General features: G+C 53.6%; 1 protein-coding gene and 1 pseudogene across 9 annotated transcripts in view; one reads left to right on the top strand and one right to left on the bottom strand.

The window, feature by feature from the left end:
• The window catches only part of TSPAN9 (tetraspanin 9), a 193,786-nt gene extending 179,023 nt beyond the window's left edge, over positions 1 to 14,763 (bottom strand). For 4 of the 9 annotated variants that reach the window (XM_070620508.1, XM_070620512.1, XM_070620511.1 and 1 more), the window contains exons 1-2: positions 14,639 to 14,763; positions 7,507 to 7,571 (exon numbers count right to left, since the gene is read on the bottom strand). The gene's annotated coding sequence lies outside the window, so the exon portion shown is untranslated. The remainder of the gene's footprint in view (positions 1 to 7,506; positions 7,572 to 14,638) is intronic. The other 5 variants (XM_070620510.1, XM_070620516.1, XM_070620517.1 and 2 more) reach the window with 4 other exon arrangements.
• On the top strand, positions 10,604 to 11,524 carry LOC103546084 (large ribosomal subunit protein bL32m pseudogene; annotated as a pseudogene).
• Positions 14,764 to 15,848: the final 1,085 nt, after the last annotated feature.

The following is a 15,848-nucleotide window of genomic DNA, read 5'->3' as shown; positions in this document are numbered from 1 at the left end:
GATCTCCAGCTTGCAGCGTCCAGGCCAAGGGCAGGCTCAAAGCATCCACCAGCTCACCCAGCCCTGGGCTTGCTGGCAGTGAAGTGTAACCACCCATTTCTAACTCAGCCAGCAGAGTGTGGCCCTCTGGGAAAGTCACACACAGATTCCAGAGACGCGGCTGCTGCTGCTGTCTTGAAGAACAGTGCTCAGAGCCCAAGACACAGTCCACTGAGCATCCCCAGGGCAGGGCCATCCGTACGCTACAGGGACACCTAAACTCGTTAAACTACCGAGAGTCATTTGGATAAGCAGTGAGGAAGGCAGCTGATGAAACTGTGGGACGGTCATTTTTATGTCAAACCAGGTGAGTGTAAAGCAGCAAGAATCCCCAGCCGGGTCAAGGCAGGCGTCTCCTTTGGGTCCTCCACAGAGGGCTCTGGCTGCATCTACCAGCAATCTCGTCCCTTCCTACTTGGCCTTCAGAACCCACTCCTGGGGGCCTGGGATGCGGCAGGACCAAGCCCTGGGGGCACGTGGGAGAACCAGATAAAACCAAGAAGACAGTGGGTAGAGGAATAGAAAGAGTGGGATGCACTGAACCCTACGTGGGCTGAAGCTCTCCTATCACAGAGCGCCCGGGCCAAGGATACCTGAGACCTTAAAGAGTCAAAGTGCCCAGTAATTACTTATTGATGAATTGATGTCGTGATGCTTGGGCATGCTGAAGTGTAATCCATCCTCACAGCCTAAAGAACCAGCAAGGGGTGGGGGAAGGGGCAGAGAAGTTAGGGACCAGAGGCAGCTTCTTGGGTCTCTGCCTATGGGGCCTCTACCTACCATGCGCCTCAAACCAGCCGACTCTCGGTTGGAGCGGGCTGAGGTTCTCCATCCAGTTTTCCAGTTCCTTGGCCAAAAGGAGTTGCTGGGTTTCTGATCTTGCTTGTGATGCCAGATTTCTCCAAGGTTTGCAGAGTCGGCCTTGCACGCTTTCAAGCACACTTAGCACATTAAGCCTGTAAACTGGTCAGATACCAGTAACCCTGCAACAGCAGCACAATGCTGGCACCCGATGTCACCCAGATGTCTCAGGGTGGCTCCCAAGTGTCCCCACCCCACAGTCCTCATCAAGTCCTCTCACTGAGCTAGGTCAACTCTCCCGCAGCACGGTTGAGGAGGAGGAAGCCAGCCCAGAGGCTGGGCGTGCAATGTGGATGGCACTGTTTCACCAACGGTGAACCTTTCAGCCACAAAACACTTCTTTTCCAAGAGCTGCTGAGAGGGAGCAGGGAGAAAATAAAACACCAAGGGGTTTTCAAATGCAAAAGCCCGCTCAGCCTTTGTTCTTATTTGATGAAAGCACAAACCACCAGGCAGATGACAGGCGACAGGGCATCGCTGTGCTAAGAAAGTGCATTTCATCGAGTCCAGACCAGGACCTCCAGGGAGAGGTAAGTCTGCCGAACGCCGAGCGCCGGGGGGACTTCTCCACTGGCGGCTCCAGGCAGCGTCCTCAAAACTGGGATGGCGTACTCGTTAATGACCCCGAGCTGGCTCTTCCCGTTTCCTGTTTCTGCCTCCCTGCCATGTGTGACATTTCACAGGAGAGAAGAGCTACCAAGGCAGGTGATAAGAAGAGAAAACCATAAAAATGAATAGATCGTGGGAGGTCAAAATATTAAGTCCACTGTGAGCTGCCTGAGAAGGACAAGTGAAGTCTGTGACTCACACAGACCTGGGTCTTCTTACTTCCCATCTGAGGTTGTGAGCGGTGGCAGAGAGTCTGGAGCATAGCAGGCACAGTGTCTGCTGGGCGAATGAAGGCATGAATTCCCAGCAGAGGCCTTGCATCTGGAGTGACCAGCCGGCTTTCTGAGAGACCTGTCACTCCCTGACTCCCATTCTTCAGAGGTGCCATGGAAATTAGCAGGGGCTGCTGAGCAGCCAAGCTCCTGGCAGCTCCCGAGGGCAGAGGCGCCAGCTCCACGCCCACAGCTCCTGGAGCCCTAGGGCAGGGAGGCTGTCTATTACAAACCCCGATTCTAGATTTCCCCAACCCTGCCAGCACAAGCCCCGCACACCACACACCCGCAGAATCCACCTCAAACAGCATCTCTAACCCAACAGGAAGATGAAGTGTCCTGCCCTCGCCAGTTTCCCTGGTCGACCCATTGGGGGCAAAGAGTGGGCTGTGCTGTGTTCCAAGGAGCTGTGGGATCCATGCCCAAATATTCCAGTTCTCATCCGCCTGGGCACACGGAGGGACTGCACACCATGGCCTGCCACCCTGAACACACCGGCCACTGATGTGACTTTCCCAGGCCTCGCAGAAAGACATGGAGACTTTGCCTGCGGGGCTGTGACTTGCTCTGACCAGCAGCAGATGGGTCTTACACTGTGAGACATCAGAGCCTAGACCTCAAGAGGTCTTAGAGATTCCCTTTTCACCTAAAAGGTCAGTTTCCTTGAGAATCAGAAATCACACGGGGGAAGAGAGGCCCAGCTCAGAGCCAGTGCCGATCAGCAGACATGGGAGAGAGGCTCTCTGGGAGCACCCAGGCCCTGCAGAGCCACCAGCTGACCACCACAGCGTTAATAAGCTCAGGGAACGAGACCAGCTGAGCCCGGCCCAAATGGGTAACCCACAGAACTGTGAGCAGTAACATGGCTGTTGCGTTAATCTACTAAATTTGGGGGGGTCTGTTATGCACCAATAGATAACTGATATAACACTCATCCAGCAAGTCTATGCAGCTATTCAGAAGAATGAGGTCTATACCTGCTGATGTGGAAAGATGGCTAAAGAAGCAGCCAAGTAGTATGTATGACACAATTCTACTCAGGGCAAATGACGAGGTAACAGGTAGGCAGCTGGATGCGAGTCTATCATAAAAATACCTGCACAGAATATACGCCAAAGTATTAACAGTGATTATCCCTGAAGGCTAGGATTACAGGGGATTTTCCTTTTCTACAATTTATGTAATGTTTGAATACTATGAGTTTGCATTGTTTTTGCAACAACAACAAAAAAGGCACTTTAAAAAAAATTCACCTTGAATTCTGCTACAAGCTAATTTCTCCTAAAAATCTCTTTTCATCCTGTCACTCTCCTGTTAGGGGCCAACACTGGCTCCCTTTTGCTGGCCTCCTGAAACTGGAACCTCCTCTGGGTGGCATTCAAGTTTCCCCATAGAGAAGAGCCCACCCTCTCTTGCCAGCTGTGCCCTCTCTCCCTTGGTCATCTCCTCCAGCCCATGCCCATCTCTACGGCAGCCTCCAGCTCGCCATCCACCACTGCAACCACTCACAGAACCCCTCCCTTGTCTCCTAAATCCCCCCTTCCCTCCAGGCCCAAGCCAATCTCCCCTGGGATCCTTCACGGGTCTTCAGAGAAAGTGCCACCCAGCCCTGCCTTGACTGGATGGTGTCCTGTATTACTCGGCCTGCACTGCGGGCACCGACCCCTCAAAGGAGACCTTCACAGACACAGGCCGACTGGCCACCACCACTTCCAGCTTCTAACAGTGGGAGAGGGCAGAGCCCAGACAAAGAGTTCCAGCTGCTTCTCTCTCGGGCAGCAAGGGTGGTGCTGGGTAGTGGGTGGCGACCCTGGACTAGAGCTGCCTCCCTACCCCGCCCATCTCCAGCAGTGAGCAAGTGGGAGCCATTTGCACCGGTGGCTAATGTAGGGTGACTCATGCCTTCCGGACGCTCCAAGAGCTCTCCCTCCCACCCTCTAGGTCCCACAGGCTGCATACAGATCCAAACTCTGCCTTCAAACCTAATTGCCTTCCTGGGGGACCCAACGGCTCTTCCTCACTTAGGTCTCTGCAATCTGCATGTCCAGTTTTTAAACAAAGCTGTTTAGAATCTCCCAGGATTAAGACAAGTGGAAAATTGCAAGCCCAGACCTCTACCTCACTTTCTCTAAAACAAAACATGTCATTCTACACATTCACACACCCAGAAACACACACCCCCATTCAAAACCAGCCTGACACCTGCCCCTCTGAGCCCTTCTATAGGGCTTGGCCCGAGTTGGGGCTGGGGACTTGCTGAAGCAGGATCTACTCCCTCTGTCCCCGGTACCACCATCCCCAGGGCTTGTTAGTCTCCACACTGTGGCAGGTGGCCAGAGGAGAGGGCTCAGGCAGGGCCGCCAGGTGCTGTATTCCAGCTTTACACTGCCCTCCACAGAGGGGCATTCACGTCACAGTATATACTGACCTGCTGTACGGGCTCCAGTGGGCCTCCCAGCTGAGTCGCAGAACAACGCAGGAGAGCTCTCTCCCACACAAACCCATGCAGGCACACCCAGCCACACACACGCTAGGGCAAGCACACACATACTCACTGACACACACAGACACACGTGCATGGCCACACCCTGTTCCAACCTTGCTCTGAGCATCCCCGAGATCACTTCCCTCACCTGTCCACTGCTCTCAGAGGCCTGTTCCCCGCCCCCAGCTCTCTCCTGACTCTGAACCTGACACACTTCCCTCGCTGGGACTGGGAAGAGCACAGAATGTGTGTGGTGCCAGCGACACACGCACCGCACGATGCGGGGGTGAGCACAGGTACATGTATAGCCAGGGCCGCTCCTGCCAGGGTTCTAGAAGGCTGTCTCGGGCAGAATTGGATGTTGCTCAGGTTTTACTATAATATATTTGCTTTAATTTGTCTTTTTAACCTGAAGAAAGGCAATTTTGCAAATTTGCACAAAGGTGCAGTAAGGGCTAGCAGCAGCCTAAGCGCCTCAGCCAAGGCCGAGAACTGCCCACGATCCTGCACCCGACGCCGGGAGACCCTCAGCCTGCGTGCAGCGACAGCCAAGCCTCCTCAGCCAGGGCAAGGGGGGATTCCAGGGGTCCAGTGAGCTGCCCGCCTCTTCAGACCCCTGGGCTCTGCTCCATCCCCATCCCTTCCTGTTCCCATCACAAGGTCAGATACTTCAGCACAAGCTGACGGTTGAGGGTAGAAACGGTCACAAGACTCAGAAAGTAAGTGAGTATTCAAAGCACAATTAATTTCCAGCCACTGTAAGGGGAGCGGGAAGGAAGAGAGAGGGCGGAAGGGGTGTGGTAGACCAAAAGCACAGATAGTATTAAACAACGGATCATCAAAAACTAATCGACACTTGGCTCCCGAGCGCAGACTGATGCACACACGCTGTGACACTGACAGCCAGCAGAGGGGCTCCTCTGGCTCTGCCCTTCTCAAGAGCGCAGCCCAGGTCAGGACAAGTTTTTGGTTGTGTTTTTGCTTCAAGAGGAGGGAAAGGGTTTGGAAGCTGGAGGTTACCCGGCAGATCTTCTCATTTCATCAGGCTGTGGCTATATCTGAAGTTGAAATGATTAACTTGTCAGCTGGAGTCCACCAATGGAGCTTTCTAACCCCTGAATGCATCGGGCAGGGCAGGAGGTGATTGCAACGAAAGCAGCGGCACAGCACAGAAGTCAGGCCGCAGGACCCTGCCTCTGACAGTCAAGCATCTCAGTAAACAACCTCCGCCCCCAGGCCGACTTCTATCAGGAATTAGGGCCTCTGGTTTACTCATTAACTTCATTCTTCCTCCTCCATCCACCTCCAGGCCAGAGGCAGAGCAGGCCCTCGTAAGGGGAAGAGGTATGTGGGAAGCCCCAGGACTGGAAGCCAAACCCAGGCATGCGCCCTGGTCCCACCCCAGACACCATCTTTATGGGAGGCAGAAGGAAGCGGAGCACCTGATCACCCAGACTCCCCGCTGGCGGGTGAGGAAGCCAGCCGAAGGAAAGCAGTTAACCTCCAAACGTCACAGAGGCTCAAAGGCATGACAAGAAACAGCAAAACCCAGCTTCCTTTCTGGACAGTCCTTCGTTCAGGTCTCCTTCACCTTGGCTTCAACACAGATGCACAGGAGGAGCATGGTCACCTGGCTAGAAACCACTGGTGATGTCAGGCACTGCAGGCCTCCTGGGAAGCTCCCCACCCAGTTCCGCCGGCAGGGCCCACCAGGAGCAGGCCCCGCAGAATCTCGGTGATGGGGCAGAATGTGCCGTGAGGAGCCAGGACGTGCTGAGCAGCAAGGACTCTCAGCCACTTGTCCTTAAGTCCCTCCCTCCCTGACACCTGCTCTTCACGAGACCGATTCCCTCAGCTGGGGCCCACACGCCTGCTTGCACGCACAGACCACCCCATAGGCCGTGCCCCAAATCCCAGAGCAGAGAGAATAAGGCCAACACCCACCCAGGCCCTGAGGAGGAGGGAGAAAGACTTAAAATGGGAGCTCCCACACTCCTGCTGCAGCAGGCTCAAGGCGGGGCTGGAGAGGATTCCCAGGACCCGGTAAGAGGGGCCGGCTATAGGTCTGTAGCAGGAAAGGCAGGTGTGGAGGGACGAGAGCAAGACCCCGAGGCCCTGAGAGCGCTAAAGATGTGGTCTCAGGCAGGTCTCTGACCCTCTCCACCTTAGGCGCTGCCCCTGCAAAATGGGGACAAATGACAGCTACCTCACAGGACACTTGTGAAAATTAAATGACATCTAAACTAAGATTTAATGCGATTTAAATTAGTTGTGGACATACATAGAGAGTCTGAAACTGTGACCGATGATGATAACAAATATGAACACTGGCGTCCTGAATACAATGTGCAAAGCAAGAAGGACAACAAGAGGTTCGTGGCCACTCCTGAGACACCAAATAACCTGCTGGAACTCACAGAGAAGGAGATCTTTTGGCAAGATGTGCTACCAGCCAGCGCGTCCTTCCCCCCGCCCCCAGCCCCACCCCCACACTGCTGGGTTCTCGGAAGGTAAGAGATTTACAAATCACCCAGCAGGGAGAAGCCACAGCACAAAACACACATCAATTAAAACACAAAAAGGCCCAGGTCTGTAAGCAGCTCCCCAGGGAACCTGGATCAGCACCATCCATGCCGGCTGCCTAAGTAGCTTCTGCCTGCCTCCAGCTCCACAGGGGCCTCGGAGCACAAGTGCCAGGAACAAAGAAGCTATCAGCCAAACCCCAGGGGCCTGGAGGAGCAGCCAGGCCCTGGTGAGGGTCCTGGCAGGGGGCCGGAGTGGGGGGGCATTCCTGCAGCCCCAGTATAGAGGAACAGAGGCAGGTAGGACTGGCCAGATTCCTACAGAGTTTTCTCTGGCCGGCTGGTGGGAGGGCCTCCACCCTGGCTCCCAAGCCGCTGGGAGGAGACAGGAAGCAGGAAGTTACAGGCCTCTGCTGCTTCCCTCGGCTTCCTCGTGGACAATCAGGGTGGCCAAGAAAGAAATTAAGAATACTGCCAGCCGTCAACCAGAAACAGTGAGGAGGGAGTAACTCTCTCCTGACCCCCAAAGCCCAATTTAAGGAGCTTTTCAATTCAAAGTCAACAGCTACACAGAGACATCTAGAAAACATCAGCATCCCATTCTACCATCGTTCCACACCCAACAGTCAAAGGGCAAGAGAGACTCTGACTTCAGACAATTCGGAACACTCAGACTTTCAGAGGCCCCACCACACAACGGACCCAGACTAACACTGACCTATTTTCTCTGAATCTCCTGCAAACACCTTGGCTGCTGACAGATAAGAAGATCCCAGGATATTCCTGCAGGAAAACAAAAAATTAGGTCATCACTTCACTGTGAAGACACTAGGGTACATTCTGTCCAGCAACAGCCACTCTTTGGGGTGGCAGTCTCCCATCTAGAACCCACTCACTCAACAGATGCAGAAGGCCAGCAATGGCAAACCGGCTCCATCTGCTGCGCCAGTTCCATTCAGCTGGCGGGTGCCTCAAGCATCATGAGCAGCACCTGAGCCCCAGCTCAGCAGGAAAGGCAGCTGTGATGGATTGGTGATGTCTGCTAAGGGCAGTTATAAAAGTAACAGTATCCGTGCCACTAAGTTGCTATCCTTGGGGGAAACCCTTGACATCCAGGAATTAAAATTTGTAATTTTGACCGCTCACAAGTGATCTGAAGTTTCAAGATCTGTAAAAGTATGTAACTTTACTGAGACTTGAATTTGACTCACACGCCCTATGTGGCTGAAGTGAAGGAAAAGGCCAATTTATTGTTTTCATCTCTATCACATCCAAAGTTATTCTTGTGGAGCAATGAAAACTTGGTGGAAAACGGCTATGAGGTGAGAGAGAAAACTGGAGTTGTTAACTGGGGATGTGAAGATTTATACAGGAAACATTTGGCTCTCTGCGGAAACATGACTCCGGAGAAAGCCAGGCCCGGGTATGAATATTGCTGTGGAGGCAAACTTGGGATTCTAGAAGGTACAAGATTCATTTCTCCTTTTTTTGGATGGCAAAATGAAAACATATTTTTTATGAGGTGTAAGTGATATATAACATATTAATTTCAGGTGTACAACATAATGATTGGATATTTGTAAATACTGCAAAATGATTACCACAATAAGTCTAGTTAACATCAATCAACATACATAGTTACAAAAATTCTGTCCTGTGATGAGAACTTTTAAGATCTACTCTCTTAGCAACTTTCAAATATACAATATGGTATTACTAACCATAGTCATCATGTTGTATATTACATCCCTGGGTCAAGATGCATTTCTTGAGGACATCAGGGGTCCACACCATGGCTACTCTGTGCCTCTGAGCAGTGAGGACTGGGCCAAGGAGAACAGAGGCAGGTAGAATCCACGCCCTAAAGGGGCTTACAGTCTACTTAGAGAATGATGGCACCGCATCCTCACAATCACCCAGCTCAGAATCAGCTTCCAACACCCTTATCCGTTCCTCACCACCCCTGGCCAATCAGTTCACAAACGGTCTCAATCCTCAGGTTTATTCCCTCTTTTCCAATTCTCATGGCTGCCCAGCCTCTCTCCCCAGCGTGATTTCCCTCTTCACAGACCCCAGACTCACCCTCCTTAAGCCTCGCCCTGCCTCTGCTACTCTTCCTACTCAAAACCTGCAAAGTCCCCAGGGCCTCCCCAGGCCGACTGTGTCTCCGGCCCCAGATCAGTGCCGGCACGTGGTGGGCATGCAGCTTCTCTGAATGAGTGAATGGGTGGAGGAAATTCCTTGGCTGGACATTTGAAGCCACCAAAATATGGCCACTATCTACCTGTCCAGGCTTTTCTCTCTCTGCTTCCCTCCACGCAACCTACTCATCGGCCCATCTGAGCTATCCACACACCCCAGCCCTTTCTCAGAGCCTTTCCTCAGGCTGATCCCTCCTCCCTTCTGCCAAAACGCAAGCCACACTTCAAAGTTCAAGCCAAACACCGGCTGCTGCATCAGGGTGAGGACCCCCCTGTCTGATCCCATGTAACACTCTACCCTCATAGGCCGCTCTCCTTATAATTTGAATCATCTTTCTTTGAACCCCTTTCTTAACCCTCTACTGCATTATTAGCCCCATGAAGACAAGGACCTTTATCTTTTTCATTTTCTCATCATCAGAACTTAGCACAGGGAGCCTGCCGACTGGTGCAGCGGTTAAGTTCGAGCACTCTGCTTCACGGCCCAGGGTTCGCTGGTTCGGATCCCAGGCACGGACCCACACACGGCTTATTAAGCCATGCTGTGGTAGGTGTCCCACATACAAAGTAGAGGAAGATAGACACGGATGTTAGCTCAGGACCAATCTTGCCCAGCAACAAGAGGAGGATTGGCAGCAGATGCTAGCTCAGGGCTAATCTTCCTTAAAAAAAGAAGGAAGGAGGGAGGGAGGGACGGACGGAAGGAAAGAATTTAAAAAAAAAAGAACTTAGCACAGACGTTTGTAGTGTGACACACACACTAAGTGTGAGTGGAATTCCCAAGCAGTGTATAAAAGCCAGGAGAGATGAGGACAGAAAATGCCATGGAGTTCCAAGGAAAAAGAGGCTCTTCTGGAATGGTTGGTCAGGGAAGGCTCCATGAAAGAGTTCAGACACGAGTAGGGTCTTGAAACAGGGGCAGGAGGGAGTGGGAAAAGCATTCCAGGAAGGTGGGACAGTATGAACTAAGGTACAAAGAAGGAATGAGCAAAGCATACTTGGGAGCTCAGTCTGGCTAGAACCAAGGGCTCCTGGGGGAGAGGAGCGGAGAGCAGGCTAGACGGGCAGGCTGGGAATGGAGAGGAAGGATGCAGAATGCCAGCCCAGCCACCTGGATCAGACCCAGGCCCTCCTAGTCAGTGGGGACGACGACCACAGCAGGCCTGGTCCTTAACGGGAGAAGAAAAGAAGTCTTGTCATCTCTTGTCCCGCGCATATTAGTCTAGTCTTCTCGGTGAGGTTATAAATAACAGCCACCATTCACCACACACCTGCTGCGTGAGAGGCCCGAAGCCGCGTGCTTCTCACCGTGTTACCTCACTGCTCCTTCCCACAGCGCCCAGCGCCCGCCCACCTGTCCGGGAGTGTTATCCTCCTTTGCCAGGAGGAAGCAAAAGCTAAGAGGAGAGGGCACGTGCCCAAGGCCTCATCCACTCACCGTTCACTGAGCAATCCTGCCTGGAGTTCCAGACTCAGGCAGGAGGCCCGCACTCCAGGCCCAACGGCTCCCACTTCAGCTGGCCTGCTTCTCCACAACCTTCCTCAAGGGCAACATTTATTAAGCACACAGTAGGAGCTTAATAAAGCACACTAAACAGAAAGTAAAACTGTGACTGCCGGGGGCGGAGGGGAGGGAGGAATGGGGAATTGTTGTTGTTTAATGGGTGAACATTTCCAGTTTTGCAAGATGAAAAAGTTCTGGAGATCCCTTGCACATCAATGTGAATACACTGAACTGGACTATCCATTCACAAATGGTCAAGGGGCGAGGAAGATGGCGTCGGCCGTGCTGGTGGCAGGAGTGCGCCGTGGCCGGCAGCTCTGGGCTCCTGCAGAACTCTTGGGAGCAGCTGCGGAGGAAACTTCAGTGGAGCTGGCCAGGCTTTCCAAGTCCTCCGAGGGGACCAGCATTAGTGGTCCAAGGTCCAGCTGTATTCAGAACCAGCAAATGATACCAAGGGAAGTAAGGAGATTTCCAGCCTTTTGGATAGTATCTTTTGGATGGCAGCTCCCAGAAACAGACTCAGCATTGAAGTCAACCAGTGTAGGAGAAGAAACCCTCATAAGCTTATTAAAGTTAAGACCAATATAGACGTTTGTCCTGAACGTGGTCACCTGAAACCAAAACATGTCCTTTGTGGCTGTTGCTATGAGAAGGTGTGCAAGGAGACTGCAGAAATCGGAACACAGATAGGAAAACTCGAAGGCGGCCCTGTCAAGGCTCCTAACGTAGAGACCGTGGTGCTCCACACGGGAGAGGCAGCGTCTGAACGAGCTCAGGGCAAGAGGACCCTTGAACGAGACAGGAAGCGACCGTCCTGGTTCACCCAGAATTGACACCAAAGATGTTCAAAGAGGATAATTTCACATAAAACATTTCTCCTGAAAGAGTGGAAGATTCTCTGTTTTTATGTTGTTTTTGTGCTTGTTTTTAAATCATCAACCTAGTTTGAAACAATTCTTTATAAGCAGTTTTGTATGGGGAATTTGAAGAATATGTCATGAGTAAACTCTGAAAATGTTTGTTTATGCAGACGCTCAGTGGATTCATATGTCTGTTTCCGTTATACTATAAGGTACTTCTAAGTGAACATAACATTTCCAGGACAGAAAAATAAAACAAGTAATTTAAAATTCATCGCAAAAAAAAAAAAAAATGGTTAAGATGGTAGCCGGCCCCATGGCCGAGCAGTTAAGTTTGCGCGCTCCGCTTCGGCAGCCCAGGGTTTCACAGGTTTGAATCCTGGGCACCAACATGGCACCACTCATCAAGCCATGCTGAGGTGGCGTCCCACATGCCACCACTAGAAGGACCCACAACTAAAAATACACAACTATGTACCAGGGGGCTTTAGGGAGAAAAAGGAAAAATAAAATCTTTAAAAAAGAGCAGCACAGGGGCTGGCCTGGTGGCACAGAGGTTAAGTGCACACGTTCTGCTTCAGTGGCCCTGGGTTCACGGGTTCAGATCCCAGGTGCAGACATGGCACCGCTTGGCAAGCCATGCTGTGGGAGGTGTCCCACATATAAAGTAGAGGAAGATGGGCACGAGTGTTAGCACAGGGCCAGTCTTCCTCAGCAAAAAGAGGAGGATTGGCAGCAGTTAGCCCAGGGCTGATCTTCCACAAAAAAAATATAGAAATAAATAAATTTTAAAAAAGGGCAGGACATTCTCTTTAAAAAAAAAAAAAAAACACGGTTAAGAGGGAGGCCTAGGCCTGTGGCCAAGTGGTTAAAGTTCTGGGCACTCCACTTCCCCAGCCCGGGTTCACGGGTTCAGATCCCGGGCACGGACCTACTCCACTCATCAGCCACGCTGTGGTGGCGCCCCACATACAAAGTAGAGGAAGATTGGCACAGTTGCTAGCTCAGGGACAGTCTTCCTCACACAGACACACAGACACACACACACACACACACATAAAAATGGTTAAGATGGTAAATTTTATGTTTTTTACCACAATTAAAAATAAAAAGTAAAGCACACTTATTGACTGATTGGCTGCCAATATCACCTTATACTGCTAATTATCTGATGCTGGAAGAGACTCTAGAAACATTTTAGACAAACAACCCTCCGAAACAGAGAGCTGGAAAGGGAAGGAAGCTGGCCCAGGGGCGCACAATCACGGCGTCAAGGCTAAGACGCGCAGGCTCACCCGAGAAGAGTGGCAGAGGCAGTGCGGCATCACGGAAAGCGCCCGGACGAGCGGTCACAGCCCCCGCTTCAGGTTCTGCTCCTTCACTTACCGAGTTCTGTGACCTCAGAGAAATCACTTATTTTCTCCGAGCTTCATTTTCCTGACCTATCAGAAAGCAGTTAAAAATAGCCTATACTTTACAAGATTATGCGTGAATCAAATAAAATCATATACAACTAATGTGAAGAGAAAGCACTTGGCCAACTACGAATTACTTTATAAATACTATTTATTGTCATTTATATTAAATATCTCGGGGCTGGCCCCGTGGCCGAGTGGTTAAGTTCGCGCGCTCCGCTGCAGGCGGCCCAGTGTTTCGTCGGTTCGAATCCTGGGCGCGGACATGGCACTGCTCGTCAGACCACGCTGAGGCAGCGTCCCACATGCCACAACTAGAGGAACCCACAACGAAGAATACACAACTATGTACCGGGGGGCTTTGGGGAGAAAAAAAGGAAAAAATAAAATCTTTTAAAAAAAAAAATATCTCTTCATAGATTTAAAGATTAAAAGCTGATTAAGTCAGACAAAAAACAATCCCACTCCATCCTGGTCCGTGCTCAGCTGTTCAGGGCCTTGCACACAGCAGGTCTTCAGAGAGTGAGTGCAGAACTGAATGACCCTTCAGGTTTTATCCACCCCAATCCTCTTCACTCCCTCACCCCCAGCCCACAGCCCAGCTGCACTAGCTGCCAGGACCAGGCGGAGGGTGGGAAACGGTGTGAGCGAGTGTCTGCCTCCCTGGCTGCATTCCTCAGCTAAATATAAATGATTCGTCCAGTCCATTGTTCGCAATTATCCATAATACCTCTCCTCCCTTCCCCATCACTTACAGTGACAAGCTGACTGTACATCTTTATAGCAGAACATACATACAAAACATTCTCTAAGGCTATTTTTAGTGGAGAGAGGGAAGCTGGCTGGTATACAGGGATCAGAGCATGAGTCCTCAGTTTTCTCCACAAGTCCAGGAAAGCTTCCTGGAGGAGGAAATACCTGAGTCACCCGAGAGAAGGCGCCAGCTGCAGGTCAGACCGGCGCCCTCTCCTAATGATTTCGGTTCTCTGAACCAAAGAGGGGTGAGCTGCTGCCTTCTTATCCCTGTTTTGGGGAAGGGGTGGAAAAGTCGACACAGCCCAGGGGATCCCATTCTACCCCAATGCTTCAAACTGCCCCAGACACTATAGGCACTTGGGGGAGCAGCAGAGAAGAGGCTGGTATCTTTCTTAAAGAGAGACGATGCAAGATTCCAGTTCCGAGATACACAAGGACAAATACTGCCCTCATAACAAGCCAGTTTCTTGTTTGGACTTTTTTTTTTTTTTTAACCACAAGAAAGTTTTTTAAAGTCCCAAACTTGGATACACAGATGGACTACATCTCGGACCTCAGGCCGTGCCAAAGCCCTGTCACTCTGAGCGCCGATCTGCCATAGGTGGCCCAAAGAGTGGTCAGGGGTGCCCGGGGTCTGCAGGCAGTACCCCAGCCGTGCCCGAGCCCCCCGCCCTCCCTGGGGGCGTCGTATGGATGGCCCCAAGCTGGGCCGCTGGGCCGCACAGCTGAAACCCTTGACAGCTCCGCGGCTCTCCCCTTCTGCTCCATCCTCAGCCCTCGCAGCCCTCCGCCTGGGATTCGGCCGTCCCCTCTCCCACAGCCCCACTTCCGAAAGGTCTTCCTCCGAGCCTCTCCCCTTGCAGAGCCCTCTCTGCCCGGTTACCGGGCCCCACACACACCGTCCCGGTCCCGGGCCGCTGCCCGCCCCCTCACAGGGCGCCCACCCCTCCCTCCCTCATCCTCCCCACTGCCGCCCTCCGACACCCCCTCCGCGGGGCGCCCCCGAGCCGCTCCTCTCCCTGGACACCCGCTGGGGGGCTGCCGGCCCGCCCCGAGCCGGTCGAGCCCTGCAGCCCCGCGTGCCCCGCGCCCCGGGGGCCCGGGCCGCACTCACCGCGGCCGCAGGAACGGGGGTCCCGGCTGGCTCCCTCCGCACCGCCGCCGCCACGGCCGCCGCCAGCGGAAACGGGGGGCGGGGCGGGGGCTCGCGGCGGGCGGGGCCTGCCCGGGATCGGCGGGGCGGGGCGGAGTGGGGCGGGGCCTGCCCGGGAACGGCGGGGCGGGGCGGGACAGCGGCTGGAGGAGGGAGCGGAGCGGGGCGGGGCGGAGCGGAGAGGGGCGGGGCGGGCGCCGGGGAGCGGGGAGCGGGGAGCGGGGAGCGGGGGGCGGGGACGGGACCCGAGGGCCTCTAACCCCCGCGGCCCGATCCCTGGCTCCAGAGCCGGAGGAGCCCCGAAGGGAGCCCGGGCCGTGCTGGGCGGGGCGTCCCGGGCAGGCGGGGCCGCCCTCGGGGATGCCGGAAGCCTTTCTCCCCTCCCGCCGCCTGGATTCTGGGGTCGGACGGCCGAGGACTGATTACGCCGCGTCTCCTCCCACTCCCCCACCACGCCCCCCGGCCTGGCCGCAGCCCTGACCCGAGCTGGGGAGGGGGAGAGCAGGGCCTGGGAGCGCGCGCTCCTGCGCCCGGCGTCCGGACACCCCCGAGGGCCGTCCTGGCCAGGGGCTCAGCTTTGCCCTAGGGCCAGGTCGTCCGGCCCCGCCGCCCGCACCCCCGCCCCTCGGAAGTCCCTCCCTGGTATTTCGGGCGGGCGGACTATTTGCGATGTTGACGCTGGTGTGTTTCGACTACTGCCTGGAGATACTCTGTGGAGGAGCCGCTATCTGTCTCCTAGGAGCTGGAGGCCTCCAAGTGTTGGTCAAGGGCACCGTGTGCCGGGAGGCACGCAATTGAAGCAGGAAAAACTCAAGTTAGACGTCTGCGGCCGAGTGCTTCCTACAGGCCTTTCCTGGCCTGCGTTCTTGAAGCCAGCACGTCTGGCCTCCTTTCCAAAGTGAGAACGGAACAGCCGTCTCTCCTCCTCGTCGTCCTTGTCATGGAAATGTACTCTGTGCTTCCCACGTGCACGATCATGTGCTAAGTATGATTTGAAACAAATGTCTAACCCTGACTGTGACCGCCAGGGTCCCCTGGTGTCTCCTGATTAGACTGGCAGTCTACTCATCTCCTGGACCCCCTCCCCTCAAACACACACAACCTTGTTTTTGTCTGTTATACAACTCAATAATCCAACTCCTTCTGACTCCCCTTCCCCTTCCTTCAAAAC

Source organism: Equus przewalskii, chromosome 5, assembly GCF_037783145.1.
Source record: "Equus przewalskii isolate Varuska chromosome 5, EquPr2, whole genome shotgun sequence".
Taxonomy (NCBI): domain Eukaryota; kingdom Metazoa; phylum Chordata; class Mammalia; order Perissodactyla; family Equidae; genus Equus; species Equus przewalskii.
The sequence above is the reverse complement of the archived record's forward strand: the minus strand, read 5'-3'. Positions and strand labels throughout refer to the sequence as shown.